Here is a 24,501-nt window from a genome sequence, read left to right on the forward strand (position 1 = left end):
TTAGCTTTACCATCTGTTGCTGACATAACAATTTTACACAATACCAAAAATGCCAGATGGAAGCTACACATTAGCCATGTCCAAGATGTTTCATGCTCACAACATATATGGAATAGCTTTGTTCCATACACTGTTGAGTTCGTAGTTCTCCACTTATAATTCTGGCCATTGATGGAGAAGGACAACTCCAAAGCTTCCCAATTACATGCCTCCTTGATGTTTGGAAAGCTGTGCACACTGCTGGCCTCAGAATTTCTATCCAGGATAGACTTAGAAGCTACAATATATTTGGAGCTAGGGGGTGGGGAAGGGATGGCACACATATTTGAAACTGTGTTTGCACAGCAAATACACAGTTTTTAGTTTAGAATTTATGTTATGGTAAATAAGAATAGCAAAGTTTTCTAAAGATTTTTTTAAATTTTTACTGTATGTAAGATTGAGAAAATGCCAGTCGCCCTTATCGTAGACTAAGAAGTCAGAGAATAGCTATTGCTGTGGAGCAAAGGTAATGGAAGAGGTACTAAGGGAAATAAGATTCCTACATAAACCTCCCACCAGCTTAAAGAAGAATATAGAGACTGGGCGTGGTGGCTCATGCCTGTAATCCCAGCACTTTGGGAGGCCAAGGTGGGTGGATCGCTTCAGCTCAGGAGTTCGAGACCAGCCTGGGTAACATGATGAAACTTCATCTCTATAAAAAATAGAAAAAATTACCCAGGTGTGGTGACACGCTACTGTGGTCCCAGCTACTCGGGAGGCAGTGGCTGGAGGATCACCTGGGCCCAGGGAGGTCTAAGCTGCAGTGAGCCGTGCTCATGCCACTGCACTCCAACCCAGGTGACAGAGCAAAACCCCTGTCTCTAAAAAAAATAAAATGTATAAAGTATAATCAACAATTTCCCCATTTTTATTGTAAGATGTTTTAAACATGTATTAATATACGGAGCGATATAACAGATACCCATGTGCTCAACACTCAGATGTATACGATATTAACATTTTGACATTCCCCAGGCCCTCTTCCTGGTTCATACCCTTCCTCTTGCTGTGGAGGTGACCCCCATCTGGATCAATCTTCTCCATATTTTACACTATTACCATAAATGCATGTATCCACAGTAAGACTCTAGTTTTGAAAATGGCATCCTATCAGGCATTATGAGGAGCTTGCCTTTTCATTGGTTGTTTTGATGAATCTTACCTATGTTGTTCTAGTTCCCTCGTTTGATTTGCTCTGTAATATTCCATCGCTGAATATAGTACCATCTACATATCTGTTGTTCGGTTGATGAACATTTAAGTTACTTCCATTTTTCACCATTACAAACATGCTGCAAAAACCAATCTGGTGTGTGATTCCCTGTGCACATGTCAGATAACCTCTCTAGGTTACAGATTCACAAAGGTAGAGTGAAAACTTTCATTCTAGCATGATTTATCAGCTTATACCACCAATGTATGAAAGTTTCTTTTCCTTCATTTTGCAAATCTGTTGGCTGTGAAATGGCATATTCTTGTTTAGTTTGCATTTCCTAAAAACTAGAGAAATAGAGCAACATTCCATTCATTTGGTATTCAAGTTTCCTCTTCTGTGAATTTGCTTTTTCATATATTTTGCCCATTTGGGGTATTTGTCTTTTTCTTGCTGAATTGTAAACATTTTTTTACATATTTTAAATACCAACTTTGTTGATTATATGCATTGCAAATATCTTCTTCCTGTCTATAATTTCTTTTAATTTTAAGGTGCTTTTTTCTTGCATTTAAGTTTGTAATTTTAGTGTAGTTATATTTGTCTATTTTTTCCTTAATTAAGGGTTTTGTTTTCTTGTGCTTGTCTGTGGAAGATTTAAGATTATAAAGATTTTCTCCTTTATTTTCTTCCAGAAGTTTACATGGTTTCTTTTGACATTTAAATCTTTGTCTGGAATTTATCTTTGTGTGGTATAAGCTAGTGACTTAATTTTCTTTTCAGAAGGATAACTAATTTCCCAGACTCGTTTGTTGAATAGTTTATACTTTCCCCACTGATTTGTAAGACCTTCTCTGTCACGCATCAAATCTCTATATATGCCTGGATCTGTTTTGTCCAACTCTGCACAAGTAGCATGCTATCTAAATTGCTATATTTTAAAAAATAAGTCTTGATATTTGGTAGGGCAAGTTTCATGTGTCTTAGCTATTATGGTCTCTTTCTCATCTATATGAATGTTAAGGTCAGCTCATCAGTTTCCACAGAAAATCCTTTCTAGATTTTGATTTGAATTACATTGCATTTATAGATTAGTTTGAGAAGTATCATCTTCCCGATCTTGTCTTTCCTTTCATGAACCTGCTATATTTCTGCATATATTTAGGCCACCTTACACATCTTTCAGTACTGTTTTGTATTTTTCTCCATAAAAGGTTTTGCATACCTTGTGTAAATTTATTCTTAGGCATCTTTTAGGTCATATAACTGTGGTAAATGAGAACTTTATTCTAAAATATTTTCTGTGCCTATCAACATTTTCTCCACTATTTTTTGCTTTTATGTTTTATACCTAAATTTTTTTTTTTTTTTTTTTTTTTTTTTTGAGACGTAGCTTCACTCTTGTTGCCCAGGCTGGAGTGCAATGGCGTGATCTTGGCTCACCACAACCTCCATCTCCCGGGTTCAAGCGATTCTCCTGCCTCAGTCTCCGGAATAGCTGGGATTACAGGCATGTGCCACCACATCGGGCTAATTTTGTATTTTTAGTAGAGACGGGGTTTCTCCATGTTGGTCAGGCTGGTCTCGAACTCCCGACCTCAGGTGATCCGCCTGCCTCAGCCTCCCAAAGTGCTGGGATTACAGGCGTGAGCCAGTGCATCCGGCCTGCTTTTATGTTTTATACCTAATTCTTAAAAGTATTTGCATTTTATTCTTTGCATGATGTGAGATGTGAATATAACACTTTCCCCCAGCGTCAATTATTTTCAACTCTGACGAATAATCTCTTAACCCATTGGTTTGTGAGTCTTCCTTTGTTATCTGTTATCTTCTCATATATCAGGACTCTTTTTCCACAATCACTTTGTTTTCGTTGATGATATATATCCATTTCCATGCCAGTATATGATCTCATTTCTGTAGTTTTTAATGTGTCTGTGTGTTTGTGTGTGTATACATACACACAGAAAGTAGAACAATAAAATAATGTATCTCTTTCTAAAAGAAGTATTAAGAGGCAGGAAGATTGCTTGAGCCCAAGAGTTTGAGACTGCAGTGTGCTACTATGATTGGACCTGTGAATAGCCACTATACTCCAAACTGAGCAACACAGTCAGGTCCCATCTCGTTTTTTCTTTTTTTTTTTTTCTTTTTTCTTTTTCTTTTTTTTTGAGCCTGAGTCTCGTTCTGTTGCCCAGGCTGGAGTGCAGTGGCGTGATCTCTGCTCACTGCAACTTCCACCTCCCAGGTTCAAGCGATTCTCCTGTCTCAGCCTCCTGAGTAGCTGGGATTACAGGTGCGCCACCATGCCTGGCTAATTTTTATATTTTTAGTAGAGATGGGATTTCACCATGTTGGCCAGGCTGGTCTCCGACTCCTGACCTCAAATGATCCGCTTGCCTCGGCCTCCCAAAGTGCTGGGATTACAGGCATGAGCCACCCACCGCACCCGTCCTGAGGTCCCATCTCTAAAAAAATAAAAAGTATTGAACCAAGGTCCTCTCACATAATTTTTCAAAATTTATATTATGCTTTAATATCTAGCAGAGCAGCTCAATTAATTACTCTTGGAGTGTGTTAAACCAATATGCTAATTTGGGAAAAATTTACCTCGATGATATTCAGTCTTCTTATTCTGTGTTCATTCAATCATCTTATTCTGTATTCATATATTCATGTTTTCTTGTAACTTTCTCAGTTGCAGTTTGTAATTTTCCTCACATAGATTCAGTTTTAAAATTAACATTATGTCTAGACATTTTAGGGTGGAGTGTTGTTTCCCCAACACCTCATATATCTTGGTTAGTTACTTCAGGGAGAGCAGGAGAGCTGGTTACTTTTGTTCACTTATCTTTAACCAGTCATTTTACTAAACTCCCATAAAGATAGCCACTTTTTAATTATCTTGGGGTTTCTCAGTAGGCAATTATATCATCTCTAATAATACTTTTTGTTTTCTCATTTCCAATAGAAACGTCCCTATATCTGTTTTAGAATTATATTAACTAATACAATGGCAGTAAGGATCTTTGTTTTCTTTCTGATTTTATGGGATCCTGTTTCTATTTTGGTTCTTTGTCCTGTAGTGTGGGTGCTCATTAAAGGACTTCCTTTGTGTTTTGTCTGGATTATTCTCCAGGCAGCTGGTAAGCTCCTTGTGAAGACAGCCCATCCTGTTCTAACATGTCTGATACTCTGGTCTCTGCAGCTCCTGGCACACAGCAGGGAACTTGATTAGGGCCTGAAAGAATGTGTCTTATGCTGGATTCTTGGGAGGCCCTAAAAGATCTGCACTACTTCTTTCTGGATGTGGCGATGTGTTTAGAAACATCTGCTTTCCTAGAAGTCTGGGGTTCCTGTTCCAGCTTTGAGCAGACACTTGGGTTTCTCTCACAGGCTACTGTCTGTTGTTGACCACATACTCAGGAATAAATGGAAATTGCAGCAATTTTGTCAGTAGGGTTTTGACAAACTGAGAGATTCTAAACAGAAAATAAAGAGATTCTAAACAGAAATACTTACTTGTTATAAAATAGCACATGCAAATTTCCCACCAATCCCATCACCAAAGGTAAACACCACTAACAATTTAGGGTTTGTGTTTATGCACACTTGTACACATAAATACATGCATTTCTAGATGCGTGTTCTATGCTTTTCAAACGTATGCATGTTTGAATAATGTGAGCCCATTTTTGTAACTTCTTTCCAATTTTATGTAAATATTGTTTATTCGTTTTAACAGCTATATATGCCACCATATGGCTAGACTATAATCATCCTTTCTTCTATTAATATATATTTCTAGTTTGTTTCCTTGTGTCTTAAACCAACATATATTTAGGATAGATTTCTAGAAGTAGGTTGTCGAAGTATGAGGTAAACTTTTTTTTTAATTTAGCTTAATTTTAACATACTTCCAATTCATTCTTTGACCATAAAAATTTAGAGTCTGGTCCATGAACCATGACTTATTGGTCTCCGATAAGTACAGACATTAAGAGTAAGTGTTTAGAAGTATTTATCATAATTTGATATTTCTATGATATCCAAACGTGAATTTTATATTTTACAAAAGCATCGGACTGAAAAAGAAAACCTGATTATTTTAAAATAACAACAATAGTAATGCTAAAACAAATTGTGGGAAGGGCCCATTTGGACAATATGGGTTAAGTGAGGCCAAAAGCTTTTCATTGTGAAAATCAAAATATTTTAGGAGTAGTGTCTTAGAAGACATAAGAGGGATAAATGAAAAAAAAATGTTATTTTTAAAATATGATGTTGAAAAAATATATGCTGTATTTGGAGCTGGATATGGGGTATGCCCAATTGTATAATAATTTCTTATCAGAAAAAAAGAATAAAAGGACCTGATTCTGCATCATGAATAATTGGGAAGCACTGCCTCCATGAGCAGTCAAAGGGAGTTTCCATTTTCTTTTCTAAATCCTCACCTCTAGCTCACATTGTCAAAAATCAAAATGTTTGTTTTATAATCTGTTGGTTATAAACACTCTCACTGTTGTTTTGATGTGAATTTCTGTGATTACTAATGATGTCCATATCTTTACTCGTTATTTGGGTTTCTTCTTGTTATTTATATCCTTTGTGCTATTTTTTATTGGCTTGGAGATTTTTCTTTTTTTTCTGGTATCTGTGGATTTCACATACTTATATTTGAGCTCCTCTATTATTTCAGAAGTAATTTTGTTATACTTTACCCAATAAATTCTATGTGTTGACAGCGTGAAGAATTGGCCTCTCCTCTAGGCTCCATTATATTTTCTTATTGGGCACTGCTGGTTTAATGATATACCTATAGATTTTTGTATAGTTGTCTTTCTTTTGCACTCTCTTATTGCTAATAGTAGTTTTTTAGGGAATACAATTTTCTCTTTCTCTGTACCTCTTTCTTTTCTATTCTTTCCTCACAGCAGTACCATATTTACTGGGCATGCCTTTATAAACAATTTCACTTCTGTCAGTAATGCACATCATGGTCCATAGTCGGTTGACCTGTCATCATAGTCTGTATGATGGTCAAAAAACAAAATGAAACAAAGCAAAACACAGTTTAAAACTGAAAAATTGCTGTTCATTAAATCGAGGTTATTTAGAAAAAGAAATTGTTCGGGATTCCCGTAGGGTCAGTCTCTGATATCAGGACTGTCGATTCTCTCAAACAATAATGCTGTCCAGTCTCTTCAGAGGCTTTCTGATTTGGCCCTGTTCCTATTCTTTGTCCAGGACTTTTCTCCACACCCTTTCTCTTAAGCCAAATGGCAGGTCAAATGAAGCCCTGAAATACAGCCATCTGTGGGTGTTGAAGTGGGGATGATTGTGGTCAGCCCTGGGAAGCTGGGCATGCATGTCACAGATTTAAAAAGTACTGCTGGCTGGCAAGCTGATGGAGGGCAAAATGTGCACATGGAAGCAAATGTACAGCTTCAAGTGATCAAATGTCAGTGCAGACAGCAGGTGATGAGGGTGGCTCACACCACCTGCTGGAGCACAGCTGTCAGAAAGGGGATAGCCACGTGTGGGGCCACAGGCAGTGCCAACCCAACAGGTGAAAGCCCAGGACAGAGAAGAGCCCAGAAGCTCTGAGGCAGACATTTGGGTCACAGCCTGGGATGCACAGTCATGCCTTGTGCCCAAAATGAAATGCCAGCAAGTGTTTCTCTCTCTCTATTCTCAAAAGATCTCTTCCTCATGTATCTTAATTAGTTAAGATTTGGGGTCTTGGGGCAGCCTCTTGAATGCCATCAGACATAATAAGTTCTACAGCCAGGGTCATTGGCCTGACTTCCAGGATTATGAAGGGTCAAAAAGTCCCGCATGTCCTAACTACAAGGCAGGCGCCAGTGAAGACAAGCTGTTAGGTAAGACACAATATTTTTGGAGAAACATAAAGGACAGAGGTCAGTTGCAAGGGCAAGCATGGACCCAATATCAAACCAGCAAGGCACAGGTTAAGTGAGACACTGAGCAGGGCCCAGTTCTGTTCAGCAGCGGAACAGAAATCACCTGACGAATCCAGAAGTCACATCAGAAGGGGTTAACTGGGAAAGACAGCTCAGGAACTAGGGTGTTACACAATCTGTCCATAGGCTACTTTTTACAGGCCCAAAGTCCCATCACCATAGACAAATTTTGATGGTTGCTTTAAATATGCTCATTTGTGAATCCAGTGTCTGATGAATAAGGTATGGTCTCTTGATATGTGGGGCCTGTAATTAAGTGGAATATAAAATAGTAAATCATTTTGACCATTAGCAAAGTTTCTCTTTGTTCATTTAATGAAAATGCTCAGTATTGGCAAAAGAGCAGAGAAACAGGTGTCCTCATATACAACCTATGAGAGGTAAACTGAGGCCTTTCCAAGGAATAATGTGGTGACTAGAATCAAAACCCTTTCAATGCACATACCTTTTAATCTAGCAACTCCACTTCTATGAACATATCATAACATATATATAATAGTTTAAGTGCAGGCTGGATGCAGTGGCTCACAGCTGTAATCCCAACACTTTCGGAGGCTAAAGAGGAGGATTGCTTAAGCTCAGGAGATCGAGACCAGCCTGGGAAACAAAGTGAGACTGCCTCTCCACAAAACAAATGGAAAAAAAAAATTAGCCAGGCATGGTAGCGTACACCTATAGTCCCAGCTACTCAGCAGGCTGAGGCAGAAGGAGTGCTTGAGCCTGGAAGGTCAAGGCTGCAGTGAGCTGTGATTGCACTACTGCATTTCAGCCTGGGAGACACAGAGTGAGACCTTGTCTAAAATAAAAAAATAAAATAAAATAAAAGTCTAAGTGCAAAGATGTTTGATGCTCTGTTGTATATCATAGCAAAATATGATACCACTGAAGCAAGATAGATTCTTCACACCACTACCCTCAGCCCCTTGCTTTTAGTACACCTGTGGTGGACAGTTTCATGGATGGTCCCAGCCTTTCACTGTGGGCTTACCTTGCTGACTCAAGGCTTTTCTGCTTCAGAGTTTTCTTGGATCCCACAGAAGGCCATTCTGCCTGTGTTGGATGTGGCAGAGAAAAGTGGGGTAGTTAATATTCCCAGGAGACCACAGTCCACCAATGAGAGGAAGAAATGGAGGATGAATGCTCCAACCTCTCCATCCAGAGACCATTTTGAGGACTATTCTACGTGATTCCTCCAAGGGACCCCATGGGATTGAGCTTCAGTTGCCCACAGTGATCAGCAGCTCACTAACACACCTTTGTGGCTTTGCTCTTTCCTTGACTTACTCTCCCCACCCCTCTCTTCTGCTTCTCTCACATAAATTCTTGCAAATCCTTGTCTCGGATCTCAGACTTTACTTTCAAGGAAACCCAAATCATGAGTCAATCTAAACATCAGAAATAGGGGTTAGATTAACAAGGGTACATTCGTACAATGGAATATAATGCGGCCATTAAAATTACCTAAGATCCAAGGAAAAAGAAAGCATATGGCCTCACAAACGTGTACATAAATGTTAAAAGAAGATGTGTTTCAAATAGCCCAAAACTGGAAACAACACAAATGTCCACATTTGCATGTGAGTGGATAAATAAATTGTGGTATATCCATACAACGGAATATTCTTCAGTGATAAAAGGGATTGAACTATTGATATAGGCAACAATATGAACCTCAAAATAAGTATGCTGAGTGAAAGAATGCAGACACAAAGAGTGCATAGTATAATATTCCATTTATATAAAATTCTTTTTTTTTTTTAAGATGGAGTCTTGCTCTGTCGCCCAGACTGGAGTGCAGTGGCATAATCTCGGCTCACTGCAACTCCCACTTCCTGGGTTCAAGCAATTCTCCTGCCTCAGCCTCCCGAGTAGCTGGGATTACAGGCACCTGCCACCACACCCAGCTAATTTTTGTATTTATAGTAGAGACAAGGTTTCACCATGTTGGCCAGGCTGGCTCAAACTGCTGACCACAGGTGATCCACCTGCCTCGGCCTCCCATAGTGCTGGGATTACAGATGTGAGCCATCGTGCCTGGCCCATTTATATAAAATTCTAATGCAAACTAATCTATACTGACAGAAAGCATTTCAGTGGTTACCTGGGGGAGGGGTTGGGGTGGATGTGGACAGAAAGAAGAAAGTGGGATTACAAAGAGGCACAAGAAAACTTTTAGGGGAGATGGACATGTTCCTTATCTTGATTGCAGTGTTGGTTTCATGGGTATATGCATAGGTTAAAACTTATCAAAATATACCCTTTAACTATGTGTGGCTTACTTTTTGCCAATTATACCTCAGTAAGTTTGTTAAAGATGAAAAATGACCTTGGATAAAAATAATTAATGACACTAAAATTATTCATGTTAAAGTATTAGGTTGAAATAAAAGGCTAGCTTTAAATCAATATTTATGAGCATAGATACACATACAAATTCATAGATTAATGATCAAAATGGAAAAGTCCAAAATGTCACTAGTGTTCATCTCAGAGTCTGGGATGACATGCATTTTCATTTTTTTTCTTTTCATATACCTGTATCTTCCAAATATTGATAAATATATATTACTTCTGTAAAATAGGAAATCAGTAGATAAAACACAACACAAGGTATCTTATGCTACATGCCAGGAAAATGGTAGAGGCCAAAGATTTTTCAAATTTGTTGTTTTAGAGCCCTGGAAGTTTCATGAAAGTGCCTCAGGGATTGTCCCAGGAGGAAAATTAGAATACATAGGCCAGTGTCTTCATGGCACCGCTAAATAGAGCAGCTGTTTTCATTTAAGGAACAAATGTGAAGGTCTGAAGAAGGCTAATTACTGGGGCCTGGGGCAGTTATGGAATGTTTTGAGGTTAAGACAGAAGTGAGTAGGAAAGATGGGCCTTGACTAAGCAAAGAACAGAAAGTGAGTCTTCTAGAAAAGTCTGAGCAAAATTACTAATGGCACCTGTTACCCTCTGTAGCATATTTTTTTTCTGCTTCCATTACTATTCAACTCTTCACTCAAATGAGAACTTACCACTGCAAAACATATGGGCAAATTCTAGGCCTACTCAAAATCACCTGGGTTAGGAATCCAAGGGACTCAATAGCACTGCCACGGGTGCTGGTGGGAACACTAAAAAGGAGTGGACTTTATCTCCCTTCCCAATCTTCATCAGATCCCCTTCCCCATTTTTGATGTGTACCACTAATATTTTCTCAAGGTAATATGAATTTCTTTGCTAACGTAACTAAAAGGCCCTGCCAGCCTTTCAAATAGGTCTCTGTTCTCCTAGAGCTGCCATGGAAAGAACTGAAAATCTGGAAAGGACCACATTGAGTCATTGTCTCATGTGATGTTCTCCAAAGAGCCTTTTAAGATGCCAGAAAGACCTTCTACTGGTGTTCTTAGCAGCCCTTGAGGCTGTTGCAATAAACTCATAACTTTTTTGGACTCAACCAAATGGGGCATAGGGAGGGCATGTGGCATGAACTACTGCCAAGGCATGCATGAGGCAATGAGCTGGCTATGCGAAGACTCATCTCAAAGTCCACGAGGCAGCATGTGCTCCTTGGACCAAGAGGAGGGAGAAAGGGATGTGCACTGGGGCTTACTGTCTCCTCCATCCTCATAATCCTAGCTCAATACTAGACAAAGTGTCTTCGCTAGCACTGAAATCTGAATGTCTTGTTAGGTCGATGTTTCGAAGACAATCAAAAGTACGTGACAGGCCAAGGCTTGCCAAGGAATAGAAAAGCAGTGGATTTGTTTCCTGGCCGATGGCCAACTGCAAGGCTTTCTTAAATGACAGCCGAGAAGCAATAAATCAGGTACAATGGAGTCCTATCCATGGAGAGATTGTCTCTACAAAGTGTTATACTTCAAGTTAAATGGTCACAGACAATTCAGCTTCAGAATAACTTAAAACAGCATTTCCATCTGCTTGAACCCGGGTTCCAACTAAAACAGAGAAGTATTAGTCTAACCCAGTCCTCCACTGTTACCAACTAAGTGATGCTCCAGAAGATTTAAAAAGCAGCACAGCCATGAACTGAGGAATGGGTTTCTGATTTACTCACAGAAAATACAGTTTATTTTCATCTCCCTAGAGAGAGAATCCTGTTAAAATCACAGTTTTATATGTAGCCTGTAGGACCAAGAAAAAGTAGCAGTTGAATATATTAATATTTCTCAGATGAGAGTGAATAGTTAAATTTAGCTTTATCAAAGAAACAACTATTCCATGTATCACTATCCAAGGAATTTTAATAACTTTATTTATTTATTTATTTATTTATTTATTGAGACAGGGTCTTTCTCTGTCACCCAGGCTGGAGTGCAGTGGCACAATCATGGCTCACTGTGCAGCCTCGAACTCTTGGGCTCAGGCGATCCTCTCCCCTCAGCCTCTCAAGTAGCTGGGACTACAGGCACGTGCCACCACACCTGGCTAGCTGGTGGCATTTGCCTGTAGTATGCTGAAGTGCCAGTAACTTTAGTATAATGTTTCCATTTGTGGCTACTTATTTCCTAAGTGGATGCTTCTCAGCCTTTCATGACATGTGGAAGATGACCACATTTTTAGGACACACTAGGGTAAAGGAATAGTAGGGCTGCTTACAGGAGGCCCTACCTGGCCACTCCAGGGATTGAGAGATCAGTATCTCTCCAGGCTGGGATCCCCATCAGTTCCCAGGTGGCTGGTTCCTGAGTTTTAGAGCAGGCATTTTCAACCTTGGCCGCACATTGGACTCACCTGAGGAACTTTAAAATATGTATGACCTGGTCCCACTCCAGAGGTCCTAATTTAATTGGTCTGGGGTATGGCCTAGGCCTCAGGATTTGAAAAAGCTCTCCGGGTAATACTGATGGCCAGCCAAGAATGAGAAGCACTGTTTTAGAGCAGGAGTCACCAGCCTGTTTTTGCAAATAAAGTTGTATTGGAACACAGCCGCCATTTGGTTACATACTGCCTATGGTGGCTCTCATGCTACCATGGAAGAGTTCAGTAGTTACAATGGAGATCTTATAACCTGAAAAACAGAAAATATTTACTATCTGCTTCTTTGCAGAAAATGTTTGCTGAACCTGTTTTAAAGGGAAGCTTCAGGAGGACTTTCAGTGTCATGTGAAAAATAGTTTACAAGGATTTTTGCTCAAGGCAGTGGCAGAATTCTCATAAGGGACTCTCACAGGGACAAAATATTCAAAGTATACAAACATTCAGGTACCATGAAGGTAAATGAGCATTCATAGCCTTGTTTTCCCCTCGCCTTACAAGGCACATGCTGTTTTCAAGTTTTTGTTGAACAAGACGAGGGGTAGCAATAGGGAAGTCAGGAGAAAGGAAAGACTAGGCTGGTTTATGTTAGGAAAAGCAGGGAACTGCTCTTAGGAAGAAACAATCCCGAAAAGAAAAAGCTACAAGTCAGAGGAGAGGCAGGGAGGAGTGAGCTTCAGGGAAGAGTTTGGGGAAGTTTCTAGAGATGGGGGACTAGAGAGCTGTCACCCTGTGTTGAGTGGCACTGCAGAGGTTAATGGTTCTGGTGATTTTTAGAAATGTGGCTGTGTGATATGAATCATACTCCCCTTAGTCTAAGAGATTTCTGTAAAGTTATATACATTTTCCATACTTTTTTAGATGTCAGATTAGTCTTTTTGCAGTGAAACTCTGTACTATGATTGGCCACAGTGGAAGCTGGAAATATTGGGCTACAGGATGAATACGCCTTAAAACTACCAATTATTGACAGCATCATAATTGTTGGAATAGCACATCTAAGAGTTAGCAGCAGGAACATAAAAAAGGAATGAGATGGGAGCCTGAACACTTACAAATGGCAGCATGATATCACTGGGTCAGTTTCCCCAACTCTAAGCTCTAAGTATCTGATAGGAACCTTTTGGGAGGAGCGTCTGCTCTCCTCTTGGCCACTGGAGCCCAAGATCACAATGTTCACACTTCCAATTATTGTGAGGAATAGAAAACCAGCACTTAAGTGATTGTCCAAACCAACATCACCAAAGCAACAGCCTTGCATAACACCCTTGCCAATACTCCGAATCAAGGGCCTTAAAAAATGAAGGAAATAACTGGAATGAATGCAAATACTTGCATCTAGAGAAGCCTTTCCAGAATTATTAGCAAACACTCCACTCATTCCCTGACTTGGCAATTCTCCCAAAAAGAGAGGAGGGGTTTAGGTACCTGCATTCCTCAAGGCCCTGTATGGCCTGGTGAACTTGGAGGTGATCTAGGACCAAGGTAAATCATGTGGCTGGGCAGCCTGAGAACAAGGATCAAATCAGAAGTCAGAGAGGCAGCAAGCAAATCTGGGCTGTTTTATGGTATCCCAGCATCCTGGACTGACAACATGAGCTGGTATTTATCTCTCCAGTTCAGATATCAGTAGCCAGACATTGTAATTGATTCATCATCATCTTCTTCTTCCCATAGGTTGGACTCTGAGAACATCTAACTCAAAAGAGCACTGCCGTAAAATATCGTAGGAAATGTACGTGCACTGAGTACATTTCAAAAGAACAGTCTTTCAGTTTCAACTATTTTTCTATTTGTTTGTAATTGCTTATCTATGTACCTGCTTTTCATATTGTGTCATAAATATGGAAAGCCTTCATTGCCCAAGCGTAATTTGTTTCTGAAAAAGTCCATTTAAAATTAAACCACCTGTAACATTCCCAGCGGGTCGGCAAAGAAAAACAGTACCACATCACATAGGACCCAGCAACTAGGAAGAGAAATATCAGTTAGGACAGAATACTCAAGAGCAAAGGAGGCATATGACAACATGAATGCAACAACCATAAGCACACTTAAGGAGACTCAAGAGTACAAAGAAAAAAGTTTCTGGAGTTAGAAAAATTAAACTGAAGAAGAGGCTAACATTTTTGATACTTGAATTAGAGGTACGGGTGAGCAATATAAAAAAAATTAATCCATCCAAAATAGAAACCAAATGTCACAGTAAGTACTGAAAAAAAAGATTAGACTAGGATTTTATTCTAAAAAGAAAACCAATTTGTTTTAAAAAGTAGGAAAATACATTTATATTTTCTTATTTGTGAAAAATTCAGGATACAATTGCCATATCTTAACTCTTAAAATGAACAACAATGGCATAAGTGTTGATTTTTCTTTTGGCACAGTTGTTCTGGCAAAACTGTATGATAGTTTTGTGCACCCTGTCTTCACAGTTGACTTTCGCGCATAGTCATAAGTAAGGTCATCTTTACAAAAACATTTGCGGTTTCACCAGTTTCCCCACAGACCTCTCCAAAGCCTTTGATATTCAAATTGTTTTTTGACTCCCATCTTCTGACATCATCTTTGTTAAGTTTCTCTTTTTCCCAAATTAACCTTACCAGATTCTTATTTTGGCTTTGCCAATGATTTGAGCCATTCTCTAGCATCATCAGCTTTGTGAACTCCTTCATGTTAGCAACATTTGTGATTTCAGTTTAACAACTGTTTTCATTGCATCATTAGATTTTACAACAGCCACATTCAACGGCACAGTTACTTACGAAGCTCCTTTGCTAGACTATGAACTCTTTAATGGAGAAGCTGTGACTTATTTATCTTCTACCACCAATGATTGCCATAAAGTAGGTACCGATTAGTATTAGCTGAATTTAATGGCTTTTCATTAAAGGTCTTCATCTTTAAATATTGACTAGCATAGATGCTCAGACAATATTGATTGAGGACAAACTTTATTAAGTGGTTAATTCCTTAGCATATTTTTAAAATGTTATGTTGACTTTTGCTTCCCTATCTCATCTGTGAGTATCTAGATAAGTATTTGGACCACTAGCATGCACCAATATTGTTTATTTAACAGCCTCTTTAATGGAGGAGTTGTGACTTATTCATCTTCTACCTCCAATGACTGCCATCAAGTAGGTCTCAATTAACAGTATTGCATTGAATGTCTTTTCATTTACGATCTTCATCTTTCAATATTTCCAGGCCAACCAGAAACACATCATAAGCAGCACATAGCTCAATTAAATCATTGGCAAGATTAGAAAGACAGTCTAGAAGTAACTTTGGGCACACACAGAGTATTTCACAAATGTTATTTGAATTGAAAAATGGATCTTCAAACAAGACAGAAAATGTTTTATTTTACCTATAATTTTGCGTGAAAGTCTTGGGTGACCAGAGTAATTCTCAGTTTCTTTCCTTCCTTCCCTCCCTCCCTCCCTCCCTCCCTTCCTTCCTTCCTTCCTTCCTTCTCCCTTTCCCCCTTCCCCCTTATTTTCTTCTTTATTTCTTTCACTCTTTCAGCATAAAGAGGTTAGGTCAGCATTAGCATCCTGAAGGACCAAGACAATTGATTGCAAGGGCCAATGTCCACGATAATAGAGAGTCAAGATGACCTCCAAAGAAAGGACATTTGCTAATCTGGGTGTTACTTGCTCTCCACCCAGTAGAGAGTCTTTAATATGCTCATTCATCCCTCCAGTCTTCAGGAGCTTTTCCAGCCATCTGGCTTGCTTGCTGACCCTTGCCCTTTCAGGTAGCAGCCATAAATGCAAAGCTCTCAAATAGGAAAGTCTGTTGGTCTCATTTAGAAGGCCTACTCTAGGCAAGGTTAGGAAGATGGGAGATAATGATCCTTTCTCATCTCCCTAGAATTTAAATACACAAATTAAAAAGCACATTAACTCTTTGTTTAAAAAGAAAAACAAAATGTCATCAAAGGCAGGCTTGATTCAAATGCAGTTTAGGCTAATGAAGGAGCTGTGTCCTTTCACTATTTGTTCTGGGATCTTTTCAATCAGTTAGCATTGGCAAAGCTTCTGAACAAAGACAGTAATTACCAGATAAAAATTGCCTTCAGTGCATTGTCTAACTGTGTTCAGTTTGGCATGAATGGATTTATGATCCTTTCATTCCAATAGGAACTACCAGTCCGCCTTTCACTTCAAATAGCCTATTCATCTCAGCATAAAAACAGCTAAAATATACTAGCAGAATATGCTGCCTCTGCAACCCAAGCTGCACACAGCAGGAGTCAGCTTCTTCCAACAGGCACAAATATAGCTGGCTTTGAAAAACTATAAAACAAAGGCTCTAGAAAACTCTTGCATAATTTTTTAAAAAACAGCAATTATTTGGTTCCAATCCCTTTTACTACTCTGCATCTTTTATCCAAAATTAAATTAATTCCATTGTGTATAAAATGGTCAAAACCACAAATTACAGCAGGGAATTTATGCTTAAATAATGATCTGTGGTTGCTATTCAGATACATAGATTAATACTTTCTATTCCTTAGGGGGAAATGGCACAGAGAGGTGTTTTTGTTTTGTTTTGTTTTGTTTTTAATAGATAAGGCATAAAGAATCACTTTATCAGAAATAACTTAATTGGTGGCAATTTACTTGACTCCCAACATCCATCTGCAGTGCATTATCTCTTCTACCCTCTATCCCGTGTGTGAGGTAAATGTCTATGTACACACAAACCATGTATTAGAAGCATAGAGTAGTACTTATAAAGGAAGTTTCTATAGAAAATTAAGACCTTCATGCAGAACTTTGTGCTGCAATAATATAATACAGAGCATGCTAAAATGTTGACCTGAGACTGTCTTCAAGTATAGTGGTTTCAAGATCAGTTCCAATCACAACTTTCTCATTGGTCAGCATCACATGATGCCTTCATGATGGTATGAGTTTTGCAATTGATCCTGTTGCCTTTGGTTATCAACAGTGTTTCATTGGATGTATAAGAACTGCTCATGTTGGTTTGTCCCAAATGCATCCTAGAAATGATAACTATTTAACTAACACAAGTATATAACTATAACAGAGTGGAGTCCTGAAAAATTACTCTCCAAAATTTGACAGACTCGATTCTATGCCTTGACCTGTTACTAAGTCTACATATGAGTAACTCTCTTTACCTCTGTGAACTTCAGAATGCTATTCTTAAAAACTAGAGGAGGGAGTTGGTCCAGAATATTCCTTTTGTCTCAAAGTATTTCATGATAAGGTACAGCACTGCATATGCTTGTTACTGTGCCCTGCTAGAAGAATCAAGCCTCTGAGAATCCCTGCAATAAATAGATTTGTTTAACTTTTTAGCTCAGCATTATAAGAATTTATATGAGTAATGAAGTCCTTTTATTCTTTAGTGGAACAGTCCTAACATTCCCACCCTGATTGTTTCCCAAACACACTTGGGGAAGCACTAAACTAGAGTGTCTGCAAGCTCCCTACCAGACCTAATCTAATTCTAGGCTCAGTCCCCACTTTGTGGACTAATGGCAATAAACCCCATCATGGCCAATTGCTAGAGAGTCTGAGAATTTTTTAAATGCAGTGCAGTTTTTTCCAGCCTCCAACATTCATAGGGACACAAAAGACCTCTCTCTCCCTATTCTTCATCCTCCAAGTACACAGAAAGTATCTATAATCACCAGAGAGAGTCCAGGGCCCTTAGTCATGTAAACCTACATTCTTTAAGTGTGTTCTTGTTTGTGGTCCCTTGGTAGATGTAGGTTAAAGCCCAGCCCTGAGTAATTTGAATACATATGGAGTAATGATACTTTGCCTTGTCTATCTCTTGCCTTTTGACATCAATACAAATTATACCTTTAAAAAATCTACCCAAACACCATAGTCTCCATCTTTAACTTCCCAACAACTCTCTCACAGATTTTGTCAAGACTTTGCTGGCAAATCTGTTTTAAATCCCAATTGTTCCCATTTTTGCTCACTCCCACTTTTTTTATTCTCTCGTATACCCAGAGAACAACTGTCAGCTACCACCCATATAACAGTGGTTTCCATATGCAAAGTCTAATTCTCCCTTAGCATTCTGTTCTTCATTTCCTTTACCATTTCTTCTAGAATTCCACCATCCTAACTTCTAATGGCTTTCATTGCTTTTCTCTGGATTTTCTCCAAGTTCTACATCTCTCCCTTGAACTAAAGTTCCCAATTTGAACACAGTGCTTCCATGGAGATATGACTAATAATGCATTGGCTCTTAAATCTGGCTGAACATCAGAATCATATTTTTTGAAACTATGGATTACTGAGCCCACACAGCCATGTACAAAACATTAAGTTGTTATTTTTGATTCCTATACTTGTTAAACAACAGGATCCAATTAAGCTAAAGAAGAGCTTCAACCTATTTTCTCACCACTTCTGTGATCACGAACAACCAGCCATAGTGGGTCTCCCTCCAATATTAACTTCCTTTGGTTGATAAAGCTTTCAGGAAAGAGAGTTATCATATCACAAATACCACAATGATTTTTATCTGAATGGCTTCCTTCCAAAATTCCAGACCCATCTAAACTTTTACCTCATTGGAAGGTCCTTCCTGACCCGTGCAACTCAACAAAAAACTCTCACAGTTTTTATATGCTTTGTTGGGGATTAACCCATCTTGCATTGCATTGCATTGCATTGCATTGCATTGCTAGCATAGTATGTCTAGCATGCGCATGCCTGCTAAAGTTTGGAACTTCCCATCAAGGAAACAGGAAAATGCCATTGGCAATGAGCTGAAGACTGATTTACTCTACCAGGTATGGCTTTAATGACTAACTACTTGTACACCCTTTAGAAGCTTTTAGATTGTAGAGCCCCTTACTCTTAAATTTGTCTTCTGACCCCAGTCCTGGGGATAAATCTGTTTCAGTTAAAATTAACATTGCATACGAGTCCTCACTATATTCCTCTGCATACATTTCCCGCCAAATAGCAGCTAGAATGAAGGTGCCCTCAACTTTGAGAACAGAACATTTATAACCGCCCTATCACCACCACAAGATGTAGCATATACTAGCTATTTTTAAAAAAAAAATTTTCCCAACAAGATTGCGTGCATTCTGAGAGGAAGTGTTATGTCTTAAAATTTTTGCATTTCTTATAGGGGACTGTACCTAGTAAATAGTCTTCAGTACATACACCATCAGAATGCAAAAATCAAAGTAACTTAGGGAATAAGCATTCTAACCTCTCATTTTATAGATGAAGAAACAGGTTCAGAGAATTGAAAAGATTTGCTCAGATAAAAGTACGTAGTCAAAATTAGATCTCAGACTACTCTATTCCCTGGGTTGTTTTTGTTTACTCCATGTATCCTCTGTTAATTGACCAGATTGATTGATTGACTTCCTAGCTCTATCACCAGGAAGTCAAAGTAAAACTCCACCACTGAGCTCTTGAAAGGCATGTCTTCTGAAGGGTGGGATTTCCCATCAAAGAAACAGGAAAATGCCATTGGCAATGAGCTGAAGACTGACTTTGATTTACCCTACCAAGCATGATTTTAATGACTACTTGTACAAACATGTAGGTACATCAATATTGGGTAGATTCATAGTGTTAGGATAAATTAGGTAATTGAGTAGAAAATACAGGCACAAGCTAGACCAGGTCCAAACACCTGGCCTCATATCAGTTGAAACCATCATATCAAGAATAAACAGTAGAAAGACATGATCACTTTCATTGACTTCAGCTGGAAACATTTACAATACAATTTCAATTTAGCAAGATTTCATCAGAAGGTATCTCCCACAAATTGAGGTCCATCTTATTGTTATTATTTGAAATCTTTGTGTATATGTGTAGTTTGGAACATCTGTTATTGCTGCTACTGCGGTTTCTATCACTGTTTGATGCTGGGACTCTTAAGCTCCAACCACGTTTTCACCCAGCTGAGTCGCCTTCTTATCACCCCTTTCTGGTGAGTAAGATCATCTAGATGGATTCTCCAAAAGAAATACCCAGTGAGGGAGGGGCAACCAGCAAAGCCACAAACTAGTCCTCATGAACCCAGGGCCTGAGCATAAAAGGCTATTTGATATACATGTAAAGGAATTTGGAGGTGGGGTAGACAGCAACTGAATCTTTAACTTGTAGAATATATTCTTTAGAAATGGCTCCCCGAACCATGCTAAACCCCGTAAGTTGCCCAGGCACTGAAAACCCAAAATAAAAGCTTCCCCTGTTAGTTAAGGTCAGGGAAGCAGAGGCGTTTCTCAGAAAAAGTGTAGCTTCTTTGGCATTATGAGCCTGAAAAAAACTCTTCAAGCCCAACTGCGAATGAGTCAGCAGAGTTTTCTAGAACAGCCAAGGAGAGAATGCTTTCCTTAGGAGACTGTTTATTTGGTTGCTACATAATACTGTAGATTAATTAGGAGTAAGAATGAGTGAAACTATTTGGAAAAAGTGATAGCAGCTTGAAAGCTTCACCCACCCCTGACCTAATGGAGGAGGAAACATTACAGTTCTGGGTAGTTCATTATTTTGAGGGGGTGAAAGAAAGTGATATCAACCAAAGTATTCTTATAAAATCTTTGAGTATTGACCCAGATATCACCCTTATAAAGTCAAGATTATAGAACAAATGAATTGGTTCAACATTTAAATAAACCCTTGATATTTAAAGGTATCAAATATGCCCAATGTGACTCCCAATATGTTTAAAAAAAAAAAAAAAGATCGAGAGCAAAATCTAGCCAAAATCGAAATTAATACGGCTTAGAAACGTCTTTCCTCATTTTCTAAATGTTTCCATATCTGGCAAAATGACCAGAGTGGAGGGTGAATGCTTTCAGCATGCTCAAAATTCAAACTCCAAGTTTAAGTGATTACTTAAGAGGCTTTAGTCTCTGAAATCCACGTGTCCTCACATGACATCATTAAATGTTTGCTTCTTAGGCTATTTCTTCTCTCTTCTTGGTCATCAATTGCTCCAACTAAACTGGATCATTCCCATCAGCATACATACACCAGCATGTATTTATCACCAGGTTAAAACAAATACCAACTCATGGTTAACTTCATTTCATTCACACCCTTCCCTCTGAACTATTTTGGTTTTTGGCTTGTTTGTTTGTTTTTGTTTTGTTTTGTTTTGAGACAGGATCTTGCTTTGTTGCCCAGGCTGGAATGCAGTGGCATGAACCTGGCTAACTGCAGCCTCAGCCTCCCAAGTTCAAGCAATCCTCCTGCCTCAGCCACCCAAGTAGCTGGGACCACAGGCATGCACCACCATACCTGGCTAATTTTTGTATTTTTTGTAGAGACAGGGTTTCACCATGTTGCCCAGGCTGATCTCCAACTCCTGGGCTCAAGCGATCCCCCTGCCTCAGCCTCCCAAAGTGCTGGGATTACAGGCATGAGCCACTGTGCCCAGCCCCTCTTAGTTATTTTGAATTATTTTCCAGACATTGGATTGTTTTATTCATAAATAGTTAAGCATTTATCTCTAAAAATAAAGATTTTTGAAAAAGTAACCATAACACAATTATCCCACCTAAAAATATTAGCAGCTTTAGTTTAACAATGTTCGTAAAGAAATTCTATTACTTACGAAGAACCAGAAAAAGTACTAGAAGCTGACCAGAGACAAAACAAAGAGCACTGGTTCTTTTCTTTGGGCATCTGCTGAAAGAACATCACATGCCCACCTAAATAGGGTCCGCCTCTCTGTATTCTATCATTAGGAGCAGCAGGACATCTGGGGATGAGAAGATGGCGAGATCATCCTTATATAATGTTGCAGTCTGGAAGCATCACTCTCAAAAAGGTAAGTTTTTAGGTTATTTTTAGTTTGGTTTACAATTTAAAAAAATCCTTCATTGAACTCTGACTCTGCAGATTCTAGAAAATAGAATATTGCGGGCAAGACTGGCTTCAGAAGTTTTATGGCTTAATAGAAAAAGAAGGTGGGCAGATCTGGTGAAAATCTTTGCAGGGTCATGCATGCCTCCCACGCCAAGTATTTGCCACTCATTTTTTTTTTTTTCCAGACAGGGTCCCGCTCTGTTTCCCAGGCTGGAGTGCAGTGGTGCAATCTCCACTCACTGTAACCTCCGCCTCCCAGGCCCAAGTGATCCTCCTAACTCAGCTTCCTGAGTAGCTGTGACCACAGGCATGTGCCATCATGCCTGGCTAATTTTTTTGTATTTTTGGTAAAGATGGGGTTTTGCCACATTTCCTAGTCTGGTCTCAAACTCCTGAGCTCAGGCAATCCACCCGCCTCAGCCTCCCGAAGTGCTGGGATTACAGGCATGAGCCACCATGCCCGGCCACTCTCATTTTTTTTAAAACCAAAGAAATCAATCTTAAATCAATTTTGCACTTGATTTATGCACATCAATTTTGTTTGCTTCTTAAAGAGTATATGATTAGCTGTACAAGAGACTGTAGGTTAAGAAAATCCTTAGTCTTGAGAAAAGCACTGAAGAAGAAGAAGACACCAGGCCCCAAGACATCCACCAAAAATAGATCAAACTTAGATTGTCTGGCAGGACAAACAATCCCATCACAATCACATGCCAGCCCCTATATTCTGGCTGGTCCCCAGAATTTAGTCAAGATCAAAGTAAAATTTTTTGGTTTCTGGGGTGAGCCTTCATCCAGGTCAAAATATTCTGGAAGAAGTCTTGCCTGGCACCTGGCATTCCACACCCTTGAGCTCTCCTTTTCATGGAACAGAATTCGTCAGATTTACTGACAGCATAGCAGTGGCATAATTAACAAATATTCCAGTTTTCAGCTTCCCTGGCCTCCACCTGCTAGATACCAGGAGCACCTCCACTCCCACAGAAGTTGTGTCAACCAAAATGTCTCCAGATGTTGCCAGATGTCCCCTGGAGGGCAAAATCAACCCTGGTTGACCACCACTGCAATAGTATTATTTGTATCAAATATATGAAACACAAAGATTGCTAAGGGATATAAAGTAGACTATTTTAGATATCCAGTCTTAAAGGAAACCACTACTATCATCATTGGCCAAAACAAGAAAAAAAAACAGTGCTAATAATTAGACATAAAATAATAAATGAAAACTATCATTGCTTTGAAATATTCCCTGGAGGAAATGAAACATCTGTGTAAATTTTATCCTTTCACGTGTGAAGATGACTGGGATAGCAGGTGTGGTAAAAGACATTGTTCCAAAGCCTGTTCTGTGGTTTGCTGATGAGAATATTCCCTGGCTTGGGCTACAGCTGCCATGTGCAGTCTCTCTATTGACAGTCTTTCTCAACCACTCCCGAAAATCCCCACATTGTTTGAACTCAAGTTTTGTAATTACAGAGATGTGGTTCTCAGAGCCAAAAATGAAGCTGCCTGGCTGGAGCAGCAGGATATAGAATAGGCCCTTGGGACTGGGAGATTATAACTTTTGTGGTTTCAAGTACTCATAAATGTGGTGGAGAGGGGTTTTGGAGATGATCCACAACTCGTCAGAGGCCCTGCTATTTTTTCTACCCACAGCCATTGTAGAGAATCCAAGCCGAGTTTAAGAGTGCTGTAGAAATACACTGCTGCTACTGCTGTTTCTATTACTGTTTGATGCTGGGACTCTTATGCTCCAACCACGTTTTCACCCAGCTGAGTCGCCTTCGTATCACGCCTTTCCAGTGAGTAAGATCATCTAGATAGATTCTCCAAAAGAAATAACCCAGTGAGGGAGGGGCAACCAGCATGACCACAATGCTAGTTGTTGTGTGCGAATGGTAAACAGAATGAAATTATGTATGTGTGTGCTGGTCATTATATGCATGCAGACACATACATATGCATATGTAGTATAAATTAATCTCCATAAATGCCTAAGGTGATGGCAGTGATGAGGGGCAGTTAAAAATGTTAAGCACAAATTGGAGCTGAGACACTGATCAGAGAAAAATTATCTGTAATACTAAGAAAGAGCCATCTGTCATGGCTGGAGGCTCAAGCAGAGAAGGGATAAGTGGAGAGGCCCCAGGAACAGATGGAGAGGCTTGAACCCCCACACAGAGCAGAGCGTCCAACAGCTGGGACTGATTAATCCAGACGGCCGACTATTACGTCATGTGTTGGATTACAACCAAATGAGTGGCTAAAAGCTCCTAGCAAGTTGAGGCCAACACGAAGTCGCTTCACAGATGGCGTCTACCTTGGAATTCCGTGAGGGATGAAGACACTGCTCAGTCCTGCCTCATTGTCCTCTGTGGAAAGAGCAAGAGGAATGAGGATAGGCCTTTCCCACCCCTTTATTCTTCTTTATTCTCAGGGTAAATGGAAGTAGAGAAGGAGAGTAAGTGAGATTTTAAAGAAGCTTGTTGACCTGTGTCTTTGTTCTCTCCTTGCTCTCTAAATTACATGATAGAGGGAATAATAAGGAACTTTAATGTATGAAGTTCAGTCCAGTAAATTGATCCCATAGCCCAGCATGTGATAAACAGTTTCTGAAGATTAACTTGATCTACTCATGCTTCTTAGTAATCCCACAAACACTTTAAACAACATTTCAGAAGCACAGGTAATCCCACAAGCATTTCAG

The 24,501-nt window shown here is 39.3% G+C and overlaps 1 long non-coding RNA gene across 2 annotated transcripts in view; it reads left to right on the forward strand.

The window, feature by feature from the left end:
• The window catches only part of LOC129052890 (uncharacterized), a 45,378-nt gene extending 21,735 nt beyond the window's left edge, over positions 1–23,643 (forward strand). Inside the window, exons 5-6 of one of the 2 annotated variants that reach the window (XR_008518018.2) lie at positions 21,671–21,753; positions 23,451–23,643. This is a non-coding gene — a long non-coding RNA (uncharacterized LOC129052890). Of the gene's footprint in view, positions 1–7,681; positions 7,981–21,670; positions 21,754–23,450 lie in introns of those variants that run through there. The other variant, XR_008518017.2, reaches the window with a different exon arrangement.
• Positions 23,644–24,501: the final 858 nt, after the last annotated feature.

Source organism: Pongo abelii, chromosome X (genome assembly GCF_028885655.2).
Source record: "Pongo abelii isolate AG06213 chromosome X, NHGRI_mPonAbe1-v2.0_pri, whole genome shotgun sequence".
NCBI lineage: Eukaryota > Metazoa > Chordata > Mammalia > Primates > Hominidae > Pongo > Pongo abelii.